We start from the raw sequence: 17,117 nt of genomic DNA, 5'->3' as shown, positions 1-17,117 counted from the left end.
ATGTTATCCATATTTAAAATCAATATAAGACGATACAGTTAATCTATTACAAACCAATTTCCAAAATATTTAATTAGAGCTAATAGGATAATCATAAATACATTCCACTAAACTAAGTCAAAATTTCATCATAGGATGTCTTACCGATATTGTAATATATTCCTTGATGCTTGGAGTTGCTCGATACTCTTTACTTCTAATCTCGGCTTTTACCTACGCGTGAAATCAATACACGTTAAGTATTTACTTAGTGAGGCATAATAATACAAAATGAAATATACTTAAATATAAGCATATTCCAAATTATCAAAATACAAATGAAAATTGTATAATTCATATCAATACATCAAATAAACTTGGTGAACCAATATTCAATCAAATAACATGATAACTATCTTTAGAATGGCCAACATACATATCAATCAATATTTTCTAATTTATCCATTGTTTTCCTATTATATGTTGAATGAAAATCCATAGTACATGAGTTGCACCTAAATGTCGTAATTAAAACATAAGAATATCATAACTATCAAAATACGAATTTATTATTTTCATAACATTATAAGTTATTTGGGGTGCACACGTAGTGTCGATACGGTCATTCATAAGCTCATTATGAATTACGTGGGTTGCACACATAGTGCCGATACGGTCGTTCATAAACTTATTATGAATTACGTGGGTTGCACACTTAGTGCCGATACAATCATTCATAAACTTATTATGAATTCCGTGGGTTGCACACTTAGTGTCGATATGGTCGTTCATAAACTTATTATGAATTCTTTGGGTTGCACACTTAGTGCCAATACGGTCGTTCAAAAACATATTATGAATTCCGTGGGTTGCACACATAGTGTCGATACGGTCATTCATAAACTTATTATAAATTTCGTGGGTTGCACACATAGTGTCGATACGGTCGTTCATAAACTAATTATGAATTCCGTGGGTTGCACACTTAGTGCCGATATAGTCGTTCATAAACTTATTATGAATTCCGTGGGATGCACACTTAGTGTTGATATGGTCGTTCATAAACTTATTATGAATTCCTTGGGTTGCACACTTAGTGCCAATATGGTCATTCATAAACTTATTATGAATTACGTGGGTTGCACACATAGTGTCGATACGGTCCTTCATAAACTTATTATGAATTTCGTGGGTTGCACACTTAGTGTCGATACGGTCGTTCATAAACTTATTATGAATTTCGTGGGTTGCACACTTAGTGTCGATAGTACATATAGTATTGATATAAAAATGCAAAATATGCATTTAACAACATGCACCTATAACTCTCAATGTACATAATAAATGTACTCACCTGGTTTGCCTCACTATTATGCCCAGAATGTAAATCCGACGAATCAGTGAATTTCCTTGCCTTTCTATTTACTGACTCGGGAGCTTGATTTCGATCTACATAAGCATCCATAGTCACACATACAATATGATGTTAGTATACTTACTAACATTTATCTAAAGGACTAGTATTCAAAAGTACTGTTAAATTTCGAATTCTATTTGCATTCGCTTTAACTTAAAATTTTTGATTGAGTAGTATCGGTACCCCTCCTATGGTATCCATATTTCCCTTCTATAGTACCGATACTCCTTTTAGTATCGATACCATTTTTACATTCTGGAATCCATTTCTCAATAATGGTATCGATAATTTCCTCTTGGTACCGATACCCTACTTCAATATCGATACTACTTGCATCAGTATAGATATTGTTCATCGTGTTCATCCTTTTTCCTCAAATTTAACCCTATAGTATCAATATTGTTCTTCCAGTACCGATACCATTACCCATATTTTACATATTTCAATTCAATTTTTAACACATTTCTCCTAAATCGCTTATTTTTATCCCCAACTATACAAGTAAACTCATCATTAATCAAACCAACTGTTTTACATCCATAAATCTCCCTATAACATCCAATAACTCCAAATAACCCTTTAAAATTAAAATCACACCCAAATTTCAAGCATGTTTTAACAACTTCTAAAGCTTACAATCTCTTATTTACCTATTTGACAAGTCAAATATACCTTTAAACTTCAATAAAGAACCATATTTCATCATATCACTCAAAAACCCAATTTCTTAAATCTCAAATAAATCCTTCATCTTTTAGTTTTAATCCTCCTTGAACTTTCCTTAAGCCTCTAAAACACTTAAGGTTTCAAAACTAACCTTAAAACAAAAAGAAAAACCAACATTGAAAATTCCTTACCTTGGCTATGGAGCGCAAGGGACTACATGAAAGAAGAAGAGAACCACTTTGACTTATCCCCCTATTTCCCTTATTCACTCTTAATAAATATCTCAATTTAAATGAATATTAAATTCATTCCTTCAAAAAGACCAAATTACCCCTCTATTACTCTATTCTTAATACTTAGTCTTAAACACAATTTCCTAAATCATTCTTTACACTTTTCAATTTACTCAATTAAACCCACCAAATTTTAAATTCTTTCACTATGGTCACTGACCCGATGTTTGGGATAATATAATTCTCCCCCTTAAGAAAATTCGTCCTTGAATTTAAAGACTTTATGCTTTTATCAAAGCACTTTAACTAAAGGAATCGCCTTGCTATGTTGTTTCTGATTTCTCGAGCCAAGATCCGTACTGGTTCTTCTTTATAAGTTAAATCTAATCGAATATATTTTCTCTTTAGATCAGCATAAGACTTTTGTCGATCAGATGCCATCTTGATATTGTCTTGAATTATATTCACTTTATCCCTAACCTCTTACCATAAATTAGAGCCAATCATATTTTGATCTTTTAACTCAAACCAAATTAATAGTGTTCGACATTTCTCCCATATAAATCTTTGTACGGAGCCATCTTGTTGTTCAATTGATAACTGTTGTTGTAGGCAATTCCTGCTAAAGGCAAAGATTTTTCCCATGATCCCTTGAAATCAATTACACATGCCCTCAGCATATCTTTAAATTTTGAATAGTAAGCTCCAACTGAACATCCGTTTGCGGATGAAAGGTTGTACTGAAATTCAATCGAGTACCCAAAACTTTATACAAGAAATTCTAGAATCTTGAAGTAAATCTTGGATCTATTCGGGTATGATCGATACTGGCACTCCACGTAGCCGAATTATCTCTTATATGCATAACTCATCATATTTATCCATCGAATAATATGTTTGTACCAATATAAAGTGAGTTGTCTTGGTAAATCTATCAACAATCACCCATAATAAGTCTTTCTTGCTAGGTGTCAAAGGTAGCCTTGTAATAAAGCCCACAGTGACTCGTTTCCCCTTTCCATTAATGAATCGAGATTGATTGAAACAATCTGAAAAATACTTGTTGTTCAACTTTTCCTCTATTGGTATGTCAGATACTTTGCCACAATTCCTGTGATGGCTCTTTTCAAACCAGGCCACCAAACTGACTATTTAAATCTTGGTGCCTCTTGTTTCCACTTGAATGCATAGTCAACGAACTTATTGCCCCAAAAAGAATATCTTTCTTAAATTCTTCATCGTCGGGAATACAATGTCTCCCATGATAATACAAACATCCGTTGAACCTTACCTTAAAAGTCCTCAATCTCTTCATTTTCAACTTATACAATTCTTATCATGATATTTTTATCTTTCCTGTCTCAAGTTCAACTCTTTTTTGAGTCCACAAGTACTTTATGCTTTTGTAATTAGCATAACTATAACACCGCTTACCATACAGATAATGACGTCAAATCTTTAAAGTAAACTCAACTGTTGCCAACTCTAAATCATGCGTATGGTAATTCTTCTTGTGAGTCTTTAACTTTATCAAGGCATATGCCAAAACTTTATGTTTTTGCATAAGCACCCTTCCTAAGCCGTTAGGAGAAGCATCACTAAAAACCACATAATATTTACCCAACTCAAGTTGTATAAATAGTGGTGCCTATATTAAAATCCTCTTTAGCATTTCAAAACTCTATTCTGGGTTGGAATACACCAAAATATCATCTATAAATATCACTACAAATTGATCCAGGTAATATTGGAATACTCGGTTCATCAAGTCCATAAATACTGCAGGAGCATTCTTCAATCCGAATGACATCACTACAAATTTGTAATGTCCATACCAAGTCCAAAAAGTTGTCTTTGATATATCCTCCTCTTTAATCTTTAATTGGTGGTATCCTGACCTAAGGTCTATCTTAAAGAACATTGTTGTGCCATTCCATTGATCAAACATATCACCAATCCTCGGAAGAGGATACTTATTCTTTATTTTTACCTTATTTAATTGTCAATAATCTATGCATAACCACATAGATTCATCTTTCTTTTCGCCAGTAACAAAAATACTCCCCAAGATGAAACACTCAGTCTGATGAAACCTTGATCAATCAACTCTTTTAATTGAGCCTTTAATTCTCTTAACTCGCTTAAGTCATTTTATACGAAATCATAGAAACATGCTCAATACCTTGGTAACCATCAACCTTGAATTCTACCTCTCGATCTGGCGGTAACCCAAGTAATTCATCTGAAAAGAAATCTATAAATTTCCGAGTTGTGAAAATATCATACAATTCTACTTTAATTATTTGAGTATCTATCACATTTGCCAAAAAAGCTATACATCTTTCTGACATCATTTTCTTCACAATCATTGTCGATATCACCTTGGGTGATGATTTTTCTTTCTCTCTAATAACTATAATTTCCATATCCTCTGCATCTTTTTGAAATAATTGTTTCTTGAGACAAACAACCTATACCCAATATGATCTTAACTCATCAAATAATAATTCCATCAGATTCCCCGGGAACATAGCCCCTGGAATCTATATAGAATATTTACTACCTGTCCAACTCACACTTGCACCATGACCCATATGGTTTACCGCTATCATCTCAATTAAGATTAAGTTGAATAGAATACTTTTATTTTAAAATTTCTTATTTCCTTCTTGAGGTAATCCGTGTAACTTTTTCGGATCCATTGAAAATATTCTCGAGCAGTTGAAACATTTTCTATCTCAACTATGAAAGTCTAAATATCCATATCATTTAATAAGAAGACTTGACAACTTTGTAGTAATAACTTCATAGCAGTTAATGCTAAAATTACACTAGTAAAAAAATTTACTCTTTTTCCTATCATTACGAACTTGACACTTTTCAAGTTCTCGAGAATTAATCTTAATTCTAAATAATAATTCATTGTAGCATGGAATGGGTAGACAATCCATTTTCACAAATGAGCTTCTAATAGTAACTCTATCAAGTCCATAAAACTTAACATTTATTCTCAAACAAACTCGTAATCATTTGATTCACTAATAACTCAGCTTTCTATAAACTTTTAGTGGACAACGTATTTACCGCTTACTCATTTCCTCTTACTCAAATTAATAATTCTTTAAACAATTTAATGCTTCACTTAAATATTTCTCAATTATTTAAGCTTACCTGAAGAAACTTCAGAATCATCACTAGATTCAGAAATCTCCTCTGGATCCTAATCCGATTCAACTTCTCTTGTAAACCATTCAAACTTTTTAATGGATTCCTCAAATGCAGAAATGTCGTTAAACACTGAGGCATTCCTTCTAAGGCGTGATACTAAAGTCATATCAGATTCTCTTGGGTCGATTTTGATCTTGATCTTGTTTTCAACATTATCAACTTTCTGACCTTTATCTTTAGTTTCCGACATCTAAACACAATCAAAATAAACTTACATTAATAACGAGTAACTTTACTCCCTTATAAGCATCATCACAATATATATATACAACTATTAATAAACTTTTGACATCCTAGTGGCATGTATACATTCTTAACAAAATTAATACTCGTTTCATGTCCATAAACGACTAAACCTATAGTATGATACCAATAAATGTAACACCCATTTCCCGTTTATGTTTCTGTACACGAGTCACATATGTCACATGACTTTTGAAACATTTTCGATACTTGAAAAACAATAAAATTTTCATTTTCTTTAGATAAAACCATTTAATAATATAGATTATAAGACATTTTACAATTATATATATTAAACACGTCTACTCCAATTAGCAATACTAGTTAATGTTATCCATATTTAAAGTCAATATAAGACAATCCAGTTAATCTATTACAAACCAATTTCCAAAATATTTAAATAGAGCTAATAGGACATTCATAAATACATGACACTAAACTAAGTTAAAATTTCATCATAGGATGTCTTACTGATATTGCAGTATATTCCTTGATGCTCGGAGTTGCTTGGTGCTCTTTACTTCTAATCTCGACTTTTACCTACGCGTGAAATCAACACACGTTAAGTATTTACTAAGTGAGACATAGTAATACAAAATGAGTTATGCTTAAATATAAGCATATTCCAAATTATCAAAATACAAATGAAAATCATATAAGTCATATCAATCCATCAAAATGTATGGTACATGAGTTGTTTGAAGTTGCTCGGTACTCTTTACTTCTAATCTCGACTTTTACCTACGCGTGAAATCAACACACGTTAAGTATTTACTAAGTGATACATAGTAATACAAAATGAATTATGCTTAAATATAAGCATAATCCAAATTATCAAAATACAAATGAAAATCGTATAATTCATATCAATACATAAAATAAGATGGGCGAACCAATCTTTAATCAAATAACATGATAACTATCTTTACTATGCCCAACATACCTATCAATTAGTATTTTCTAATTTTATCCTTTGTTTACCCAATATATGTTGAATGAAAATGTATGGTATATGAGTTGCACCTAAATGTCGTAATTAAAACATAAGAATATCATAACTATCAAAATACGAATTTATTGTTTTCATAACATTATAAGTTCTTTGGGGTGCACACATAGTACCGATACAGTCATTCATAAGCTCATTATGAATTACGTGGGCTGCATACATAGTACCGATACAGTCATTCATAAGCTCATTATGAATTACGTAGGTTGCACACATAGTACCAGTCGTTCATAAACTTATTATGAATTCTGTGGGTTGCACACTTAGTGCTGATACGGTCGTTCATAAACTAATATTATAAATTCCGTGGGTTGCACACTTAGTGCCGATACGGTCGTTTATAAACTTATTATGAATTCCGTGGGTTGCACACTTAGTGTCGATACGGTCGTTCATAAACTTATTATGAATTTTGTGGGTTGCACACTTAGTGCCGATATAGTCAATCATAAACTTATTATGAATTCTGTTGGTTGCACACTTAGTGCCGATACGGTCATTCATAAACTTATTATGAATTCCGTGGGTAGCACACTTAGTGCCGATATGGTCGTTCTTAAACTTATTATGAATTTCGTGGGTTGCACACTTAGTGCCAATAGTACATATAGTACTGATATAAAAATGCAATATATGAATTTAACATGTACCTATAACTCTCAATGTACATAATAAATGCACTCGCTATTATGCCTAGAACGTAAATCCGACGAATTGATGACTTTATCCTTGCCTTTCTGTTTACTGACTCGGGAGATTGATTTCGATCTACATAAGCATCCATAGTCACACATAGAATATGATGTTAGTATACTTACTAACATTTATCTATAGGACTAGTATTCAAAAGTACTGTTAAATTTAGAATTCTATTTACATTCGCTTTAACTTAAAATTTCTGACTGAGTAGTATAGGTACCCCTCCTATGGTATCGATACTTCCCTTCTATGGTACCGATACTCCTTTTAGTATCGATACCATTTTTGAATTCTGGAATCCATTTTTCTATAATGGTATCGATAATTTCTATAATGGTATCGATAATTTCCTCTTGGTACCGATACCCTACTTCAGTATCGATACTACTTGCATCAGTATAGATATTGTTCATCGTGTTCATCCTTTTTCCTTAAATTTAACCCTATAGTATCAATATTGTTCTTCCAGTACCGATACCATTACCCATATTTTACACATTTCACTTCAATTTTTAACACATTTCTCCTAAATCGCTTATTTTTATCCCCAACTATACGAGTAGTCATCATTAATCAAACCAACTATTTTACATCCATAAATCTCCCTATAACATCTAATAACTCCAAAGTTTAAAACTAAAATCACACCCAAATTTCAAGCATGTTTTTAACCACTTATAAATCTCCCAATCTCTTATTTACCTCTTTGACAAGTCAAATATACCTTTAAACTTTAATAAAGAACCACATTTCATCATATCACTCAAAAACCCACTTTCTTAAATCTTAAATAAATCCTTCATCTTTTAGTTTTAATCCTCCTTGAACTTTCCTTAAGCCTCTAAAACACTTAAGGTTTCAAAACCAACCTTAAAATGAAAAGAAAACCAACATTGAGAAATCTTTACATTGGCTATGGAGGGCACGGGACTACGGGGAAGAAGAAGAGAACCACTTCGACTTATCCCCTTATTTCCCTTATTTACACTTAATAAATATCCCAATTTAAATGAATATTAAATTCGTTCATTAAAATAGACCAAATTACCCCTCTATTCTTTCATTCTTAATAATTAGTCTTAGACACAATTTCATAAATCATTTCTTACACTTTTCAATTTACTCAATTAAACCCACCAAATTTTAAATTTTTTCACTATGGTTATTGACCCGATGTTTGGGATATTACACTACTCTTAAGGAAAGATTGAATCAAATGTGATTTGCTCTGATGCTCTTCAGGAAGTCCAAATCTAAAAGAAGAAGAATCTACTCCACTACTCTTTAGGGAGATCATACTCGTAAATTTTGATCCATTTCGCTGCTCTTTAGAGAAGATTGAATCGAACGTGATTTGCTTTGTTCCTCTTCAGGAAGTCCAAATCTAAAAGAAATAGAATCTTCTCCATTACTCTTTAGGGGAGATGAGACTCAAGAAAATTTTGATCTACTTCACTGCTCCTCAGGAAAGACTGAATAAAACTTGATTTGCTTCGCTACTCTTCAGGAAGTCCAAATATGAAAGAAATAGGATCTGTTCCATTACTCTTTGGGGAAAACCAGATCTCTTAAAGTAAATTTTGATCCACTTCACTGCTCTTCAGGGAAGATTGAATCAAACTTGATTTGCTTCGCTGCTCTTTAGGAAGACCAAATCTGAAAGAAGAAGAATATGCTCCACTACTCTTTAAGGGAGATCAGACTTGAGAAAATGTTGACCAACTTCGTTGTTCTTCAGGGAAGATTGAATCAAACGTGATTTGCTCCTCTTATCTTCATGAAGAAGGAACCTGAAAATCAAAAATTACCAATCATTAATGTATATTTGAGAATTTGAAAACCTTATACCCGAAGGTTTAAAATTTGAGAGAATCTTTAAAATCAATTTCTCTTGTGGGAACTTGTCTTGCAGCCACCAGATATGAGAATCTGCCTTGACTCGAGTGCCATTTGAATCTCTCCCCTTCTTTGGACTTTGAATTGGTTGATGACTCCTGCTTGTCGTAAATCTTTAGTTTTCTTGAAAAAACTATAAAATATTCATCTTTAAAGTGTAACGTATTTGAATAATGAATGTAGTAATGCAATTCATTTATCATTAATATTTTGAGAAATTGAAGAGGTCTTTAAGAAATACAAAATTAGAATTTTCACAGAAATGACCTACAATTGACAAAGTTAATTTCTAGAGACACAGTCTTATGGAAGACAAGGTTGAGGTTTCTAGGGAAATGATCTCAAGAAAGACTAAAGTGAGGTTTCTAAAGAAACGAGCCTAAAAATCTCAATGAGAAGGTTCATTGGGGAATAATCTTTAGGAAAGATTAAACTATACTTTCTAGGACACCAGTCATAAGAGAGTCAGGATTGAAGATAACATTACAGAAAGATTGACTTCTCTACACGAGAACGTCAATTTCAGGAATGATACTATTGAAAAGTTAACTCATCTCTGCGAGAAAGTCAAGTTGAGAAATGATACTACTGAAAAGTTGACTCTTCTCCGCGAGAAAGTCAAGTTGAGAATGACATCACTAAAAACTTGACTCCTATTTATGAAAAAGTCAAGCATCACAACACTGAAAGATTGACTTCTCTTCACGAGAAAGTCAAGAATAAAAATATTGAAAGATTGACTCCTCTTTACGAGAAAGTCAAGGAAGACAACACTGAAAGATTGACTCATCTTCGCGAGAAAGTCAAGGAAGATAACACTAAAAGATTGACTCCTCTTCACGAGAAAGTCAAGTTGACACTACTGAAAGATTGACTTCTTTTCACGAAAAAGGTTAAGAATAACAACACTAAAGATTGACTCATCTTGACGAGAAAGTCAAGAATGACATCACTAAAAGGTTGATTTCTCTCCACAAGAAGTCAAGAACAACACTAAAGATTGACTAATCTTCATAAAAAAGTCAAGAATGACAACACTAAAGATTGACTTCTCTTCATGAGAAAGTCAAGAATGACAACACTAAAGATTGACTCCCCTTCATAAGAAAGTCAAGAATGACATCACTAAAAGGTTGACTTCTATCCACGAGAAAGTCAAGAACATCACCACTAAAAGGTTGACTCCTCTTCATGAGAAAGTCAAGAAAGACATCACTAAAGATTGACTTCTCTTCACGAGAAAGTCAAGAATAAAAACACTAAAGATTGACTCCTCTTCATGATAAAGTCAAGAATGACATCACTAAAAGGTTGACTTCTCTCAACGAGAAAGTCAAGAACAACACCACTAAATGGTTGACTCCTCTTCACAAGAAAGTCAAGAAAGACATCACTAAAGATTGAATCCTCTTCACGAGAAAGTCAAGAATGAAAACACTTAAGATTGACTCCTCTTCATGAGAAAGTCAAGAATGACATCACTAAAAGGTTGACTTCTCTCCACGAGAAAGTAAAAAACAACACAACTAAAAGGTTGACTTCTCTTCATGAGAAAGTCAAGTAGGACAACACTAAAAGATCGACTCCTCTATCAATTTGTTATATCATTTTTCAACAGAATGGTTTGATTTCTGAATCCAAAACCGTCCTCGTTTGATTTACCCCAATCTCGCGTGTGCAGTTCCTGTGGAAGACACATATGCCAGTAATTAGCACATCTAAAGGTTTATATTTTTTGTTATTCTTTCTCTTTCTCATTTTATTATTATTTTATTTTTTCTTTCTATTTTTTTTATTTTTCTTTTTAAACTATTTTAAATGAGAAACTTTAAAAATCGCTTTCTCATTTTCATACAAATACCATATGAAAGCATCTTGCATGAAAGTCTTATAGATGGATCGAATGACTTATCATCTTGTTTGAAAGACTGACAGATGTCCCGAAGGATTTAATCATAATGCTCGAAAGGCTTACTGATAGCCCGAAGGACTTACCAATTTTGGAAATAGTCTATTGTGTAAGAAACTTTGGAAATTGTTTTCTTACTTTTCAAAAATTTCATTTTCTGAAAATACTAAATGAGAAACTTTGAAAATCACTTTCTCATTTTTTTTTGAAAATCATGTGAAAAAATCTTGCTAGAAGGTCTTATAGATGGCCCGAAGGACTTATCGTCTTACTCGAAAGACTGACAGATGACCCAAAGGATTTAATCATCTTGCTCAAAAGGCTTACTGATGGCCCGAAGGACTTACCAATTTTGGAAATAGCCTACTAAGTAAGAAACTTTGGAAAATATTTTCTTACGTTTCAAAAATTTCATTTTTTGAAAATACTAAATGACAAACTTTGGAAATCGTTTTCCCATTTTTCAAATTCATGTGAAAACATCATACTTAAGGTCTTAGAGATGTCTTAAAGGACTTATCATCTCGCTCGAAAGACTTATAGATGAACCGAAGGATTTAATCATCATACTCGAAAGATTTACTGATGGCCTGAAGGACTTACTAAGTAAGAAACTTTGGAAATAGTTTTCTTACTTTTCAAAAATTTCATTTTCAGAAAAGATTAAATGGGAAACTTTGAAAATCGCTTTCCCATTTTTCAAATTCATGTGAAAACATCCTACCTGAAGGTCTTACGGATAGCCCGAAAGACTTATCATCTTGCTCGAAAGACTTACAGATGACACGAAGAATTTAATCAACATACTCGAAAGACTTACTGATGGCCCGAAGGACTTACTAAGTAAAAAACTTTGGAAATCGCTTTCTCATTTTTCAAAATAACTTAATGGTTGGGTAACATGCCCCACTTCAAAGTAATGGTTCTTCTGTGGATTAGCCCCTATTCTTCAGGTTCTGCCTCTCTAAACATGATTCCCTGTATTGAGTTTTGAATTCTACCTTCCAGTTGTTAGGATTTTTGCATCATGAATCTTCTCTTTTCACTGGAAGAATTGTAAATACATTCGTTTATGTATGTGTCATAACTATTTTTCGGTTGGGCCCCGAATTGGGCTTTGACTTGAAATAATTGGGTTAAGAGTCGCCATCGATCATTTATTTTATGAAAAATGGGTTGACCGGATACCTTATTTCTTACCTGATCTGAGTTGTACCAAAGATGTTTCGGATTCGGGAGTCGGTTACAGTAAAGGAAGGGTTAGCACCCTTGAACTGCCCTTTCGGTACTATATAATTTCCAATTGTCTTTAATTAAGAAAATTGAAAGTTTAACTTGAAAGGTAAAATAACGATCCCAAATATTTACCCTTGATAGTTTTAAAAGTGTACCCTTTAGGAAGTCAAGAAAGATGTTAGATAAAAATGTAGTAAAAATGAATAAAATAAAGAAGGTGAAATAAAAATAAATGTAATAAAGTAGAGAAAATAAAACAGATAAAGAAGATGTAAGCAAGATAAATAAAATAAAATAAAGAGGATAAAAAACAAATATAATATATATATATAAATAAAATACAGAAAATAAAGAAGATAATAACAATAACAATACAAAAATAAAAATAGAAGATAAAAAATAAAAGATAAAATGAAATATATAAAATAATAAATATATATATAACATATAATTATAGTAATAAATATATATATAAATAATAATGATATATGAAAAAGAATTAAAAGTATATATATATATATATATATATATATATATATAACGATAGAATATAGAAAATAAAAAAAATATAAAAAAAATAGCCAAATGAAGATAATTAATATATATATATATATATATATATAATAAGAATAATAAAAAATATGCATGTAACAACAAAGGACTATTATAAAAGAAAAGCTAAAATTGGGGCCAAATTTGAAAGACAATTAACGTTGATATTGCACATTAGGGGGGTGAAATGAATGTTTTAACTTTAAGCTTTTCTTCTCTATTTTTCGAAAATCCAAATAATTTTCTAAGATCGGGCCTCGGGATTACTAGATATAAAAGAACGATCTTTAAAAAACCTTCCCGTTCATCGACCAAAAATGATTTTATTTGGGTTTGACTCGAGCAAAAATAATGGAGAAACATACATGCAAAGACTTAAAGCAATAAAGGTACAATCTTTTACCTTTTCTACTTATTTTCCTCTTCGAGAATCACGTTTTTTGCTCCGATTTGCTAGTAATTTATGCTGTTTATTTTGTATATCGTGTGTTACAAATGGGGAGGATTACATGTATTTATAGTGAAAAAACTAACTAATAATAAAATCCTAATGCAACTAGACTTCTTGCTCGGTTGTTGCACGTTTGTTGGTGTGGTTGTTGCTTTAAAAGATATGGTGGTGGAAGAGTCCTCTTAGGAGAGGAACTCTTGCTAGCTCTATCTTTTAAGAAAATTGGTGTCTACAGTTGCCCCTCTTTGTCCTTTTTCGTGGAACGAAAAATAGGACAAAGATAAAAAGACACAAATTTTCGTTCAATGGAGTTGAAGGATAATTCCCTGTCGAATTGAGTTGCAGATGGCTCCTCTGTCGCGAAGTCGAGTCAATCTTGAAATGATTTGAATCAGAATGTGGCTTCTCGTTGTAGTTCACTTTGGTCTTCTTCTCGGTTTAAAGACCTTGGCTAAAAATTTGATTAGAAAGTAATCTCTTGACTCCACAATGTGGTTGATATGCCCTCGAGCTAAATGAAACCGAACTCGAAAAATCTTCGCTGACAGATAGTTTTTCTCGACTTAAGCTATGCTGACGAAAAAAAGGCTTCTTGTTACTAAGGCACGGCTAACCCAGATCTTTTTCTCGGCTTGAAAACCTCGATTGCTGCCAGAAAATGGTGTGATTGAGGTGTTATCGAGCTGAATGGAATCAAACTCGATAATTTTATTGACAGATATCCCTTCTTGCCTTGAGCTATGCTATAAATGATGTGCCTTGGAGCTGAGCGTAGTCGAACTCGAAGGTCTTTATTAACAGATAACCCTTCTTTAAGTTGGATATCCTTCTTCATGAAGTTGAAATCCAATCTAGAGATGGATGATGCTTGTGTGCACGATTCCCTTTGTCGTGAAGTTGAAACTGCGAGTGGCACCTTCGTCGTGAAGTTGAGCTTGGTAATTGGATATCCTTCATCGTGAAGTTGAAATCCAAGTAGGTAGTATTGTTCCAAACCCAATATCCTCCGTCGTGAAGTTGAAATTGGCTCTTAAAATTGTTTGTTGACAGTCAGCCGCCCTTTCACTGTGAAGTTGAGCTTGTGTTGTCTCGAGTTCAATATCCTTCGCTGTGAAGTTGAAATTGACTCTGAATGAAACTGAAAAGTTCTTTGTTGACAATCAGTCGCCCCTTCGTTGTGAAGTTGAGCTTGTGTTGTCTTGAGTCCAATATCCCTCGCTGTGAAGTTGAAATTGGCTCTGAAACTGGGAAGCCTCTTTGTCGTGAAGCTGAGCCTCAAATGGCACGATATCCTCATTCGTGGAGTTAAAATCATGGATGTGCGGGTACGATATCCTCCATCGTGGAAATGAAATTACGGATGACCCCTTCGTCGTGAAGTTGAGCTTTGACTTGGATATCCTTCGTCGTGAGGTTGAAACCGTGGATGTCCCTTTTATTGTGAAGTTTGGCTTCGAGCTAGATATCCTCTGTTACGAGGTTGAAATCTACTCTCGAACCAATTCTGTCGCTTCGAGTTCAATATCATTCGTCGCGAAGTTGATATTGACTCTAGCTAAGACCTGTCTGGAATTTTGATTCTGGAATCTTGAAGTTTTGATCCCTGATATTGAATTATTCAAATGTTCAAATCTGATGTTTGTTTTTTATCCTTGATCTGGGAAATATTTCTCGACCATCTCAAGTATATGCATGAGCCTTGATCGGCTTCCGAGTACATGTACTTTTCAATGAATCTTTGTACAGTAATATGCAAATATCTTTTGCATAAGTAAATAAATCATTAAGCTTAAGATCAATCCAAGATGCTCAAAAGGAATTGGTTTGGAGAAAAAAAAGATTGTCTTTTATTCATGAGGAAAAAAAAAGAACAAATAACACATGGCAAATATTCTGGAAGATGAAGACATGATGAGGTGTAAATGAATGTCTTAGATTTCAATAATGTGAGCACTTCTGAGCTGAAAAGTCATTAGGTGACCTTGAATACAACCTTTGCCAAAGGATCTTTGAGAGTGCGATAACATTCAGGAGAGTGTAACCTTTCTCCGACTCGTTGAGTCTGTTGAAAATTCAGATGCCGGGGAGTTTCAACTATCTGGATTTCTTGAATTATCCAAATCACCCTTTCGGGTTTTCAACTTGGACCCATCCTTGGTTGCAAGACGCCCTTTGCAGGTTTTCATCTTGAACCCACCTTATTTTTTGTTCTTTCTCTTTTTTGTTCTTTTTTCTTTTTTTTCAATTTTTTCAATTTAGGGCGCCCTTTCGGGTTTTCACCCTAAACGTTTTTCATTTTTTTTTGTTATTTTTGACTTAGGATGCCCTTTTGGGTTTTCATCCTAAGCAAAATATTTCTTGACTGCATTCGAATTGATGGGATGTGGCATTTTGGGGTCCGTCCATTTCAGCCAGGACAAGGGCTCCTCCGGAGAAGGCCTTTTTCATGACGTAAGGTCCTTCCCAATTTGGTGTCAATTTTCCTCAGAAATCTTTCTGGACTGACAAAATTCTCTTTAGCACCAGATCTCCTTCACGGAATATTCTCGAGCTTACCTTCTTGTCATGTGCTTGAATCATTCGTTTTTGATAGATTTGACCATGGTGAATGGCTTTTAGTCTCTTTTCATCTATCAGATTAAGCTGGTCATATCTGGATTGCACCTATTCTGCGTCATCCAATTTAACTTCTATCAAGACCCGTAATGACAGAATTTCTACTTCAATGGGCAGTAATGTTTCCATTCCATAAGCTAATGAAAATGGAGTTGCCCTAGTCGAGGTTCGTACTGAGGTTCGGTAAGCAAACAAAGCGAAAGGCAACTTCTCATGCCAGTCTTTGTAGGTCTCGGTCGTTTTCTCCACTATCTTTTTGTTGTTTTTGTTTGCTTCTTCTACTGCGCTGTTCATCTTTGGTCTGTAGGTAGTAGAATTGTGATGCTTTATGTTGAGTTGCTCACAAACAGTTTTCATCATTTTATTGTTCAAGTTTGTAGCGTTATCGGTAATGATCCTTTCAGGTAAACCATACCGACTTATGATCTCTTTTCTCAAAAACTTGCAAATAACAGATTGAGTGATACTGACATAGGAATCAACCTCTACCCACTTGGTGAAATAATCAATGGCTACAAGGATGAAATGATGACCATTCGAAGCCTTCGGATGGATTTGCCCAATAACATCCATGCCCCACATAGAGAAAGGCCATGGTGACGTCATGACATGAAGTGGATGAGGTGGAACATTTATTTTATCTCCGTAAATCTGTCATTTATGACATTTTCTAGCATAGTTGATGCAATCACTTTCCAGTGTGGACCAGAAATATCCGCATCTCATTATTTGTCTCAACATCATATGTCCATTTGCATGTGCTCCACAAACTCCGTCATGTACTTCTTCCATTATCATTTTTGCCTCTTCAGTATCGACGCACCTTAACAGAACTTGATTTTGGCTTTTCTTGTACAAGACCTCCCCATCAAGGACGTATCCAACTGATATCCTTCTAATGGTTCTTTTATCAGTTTTAGTGGCTTCATCTGGATAACTTCGATACTTGATATACTGCAAAATGTCGTAGTACCAAGGTAGCC

Source organism: Hibiscus syriacus, unplaced genomic scaffold, assembly GCF_006381635.1.
Source record: "Hibiscus syriacus cultivar Baekdansim isolate YM2019G1 unplaced genomic scaffold, ASM638163v2 tig00117048_pilon, whole genome shotgun sequence".
In the NCBI taxonomy this organism is placed as follows: domain Eukaryota; kingdom Viridiplantae; phylum Streptophyta; class Magnoliopsida; order Malvales; family Malvaceae; genus Hibiscus; species Hibiscus syriacus.
The sequence above is the reverse complement of the archived record's forward strand: the minus strand, read 5'-3'. Positions refer to the sequence as shown.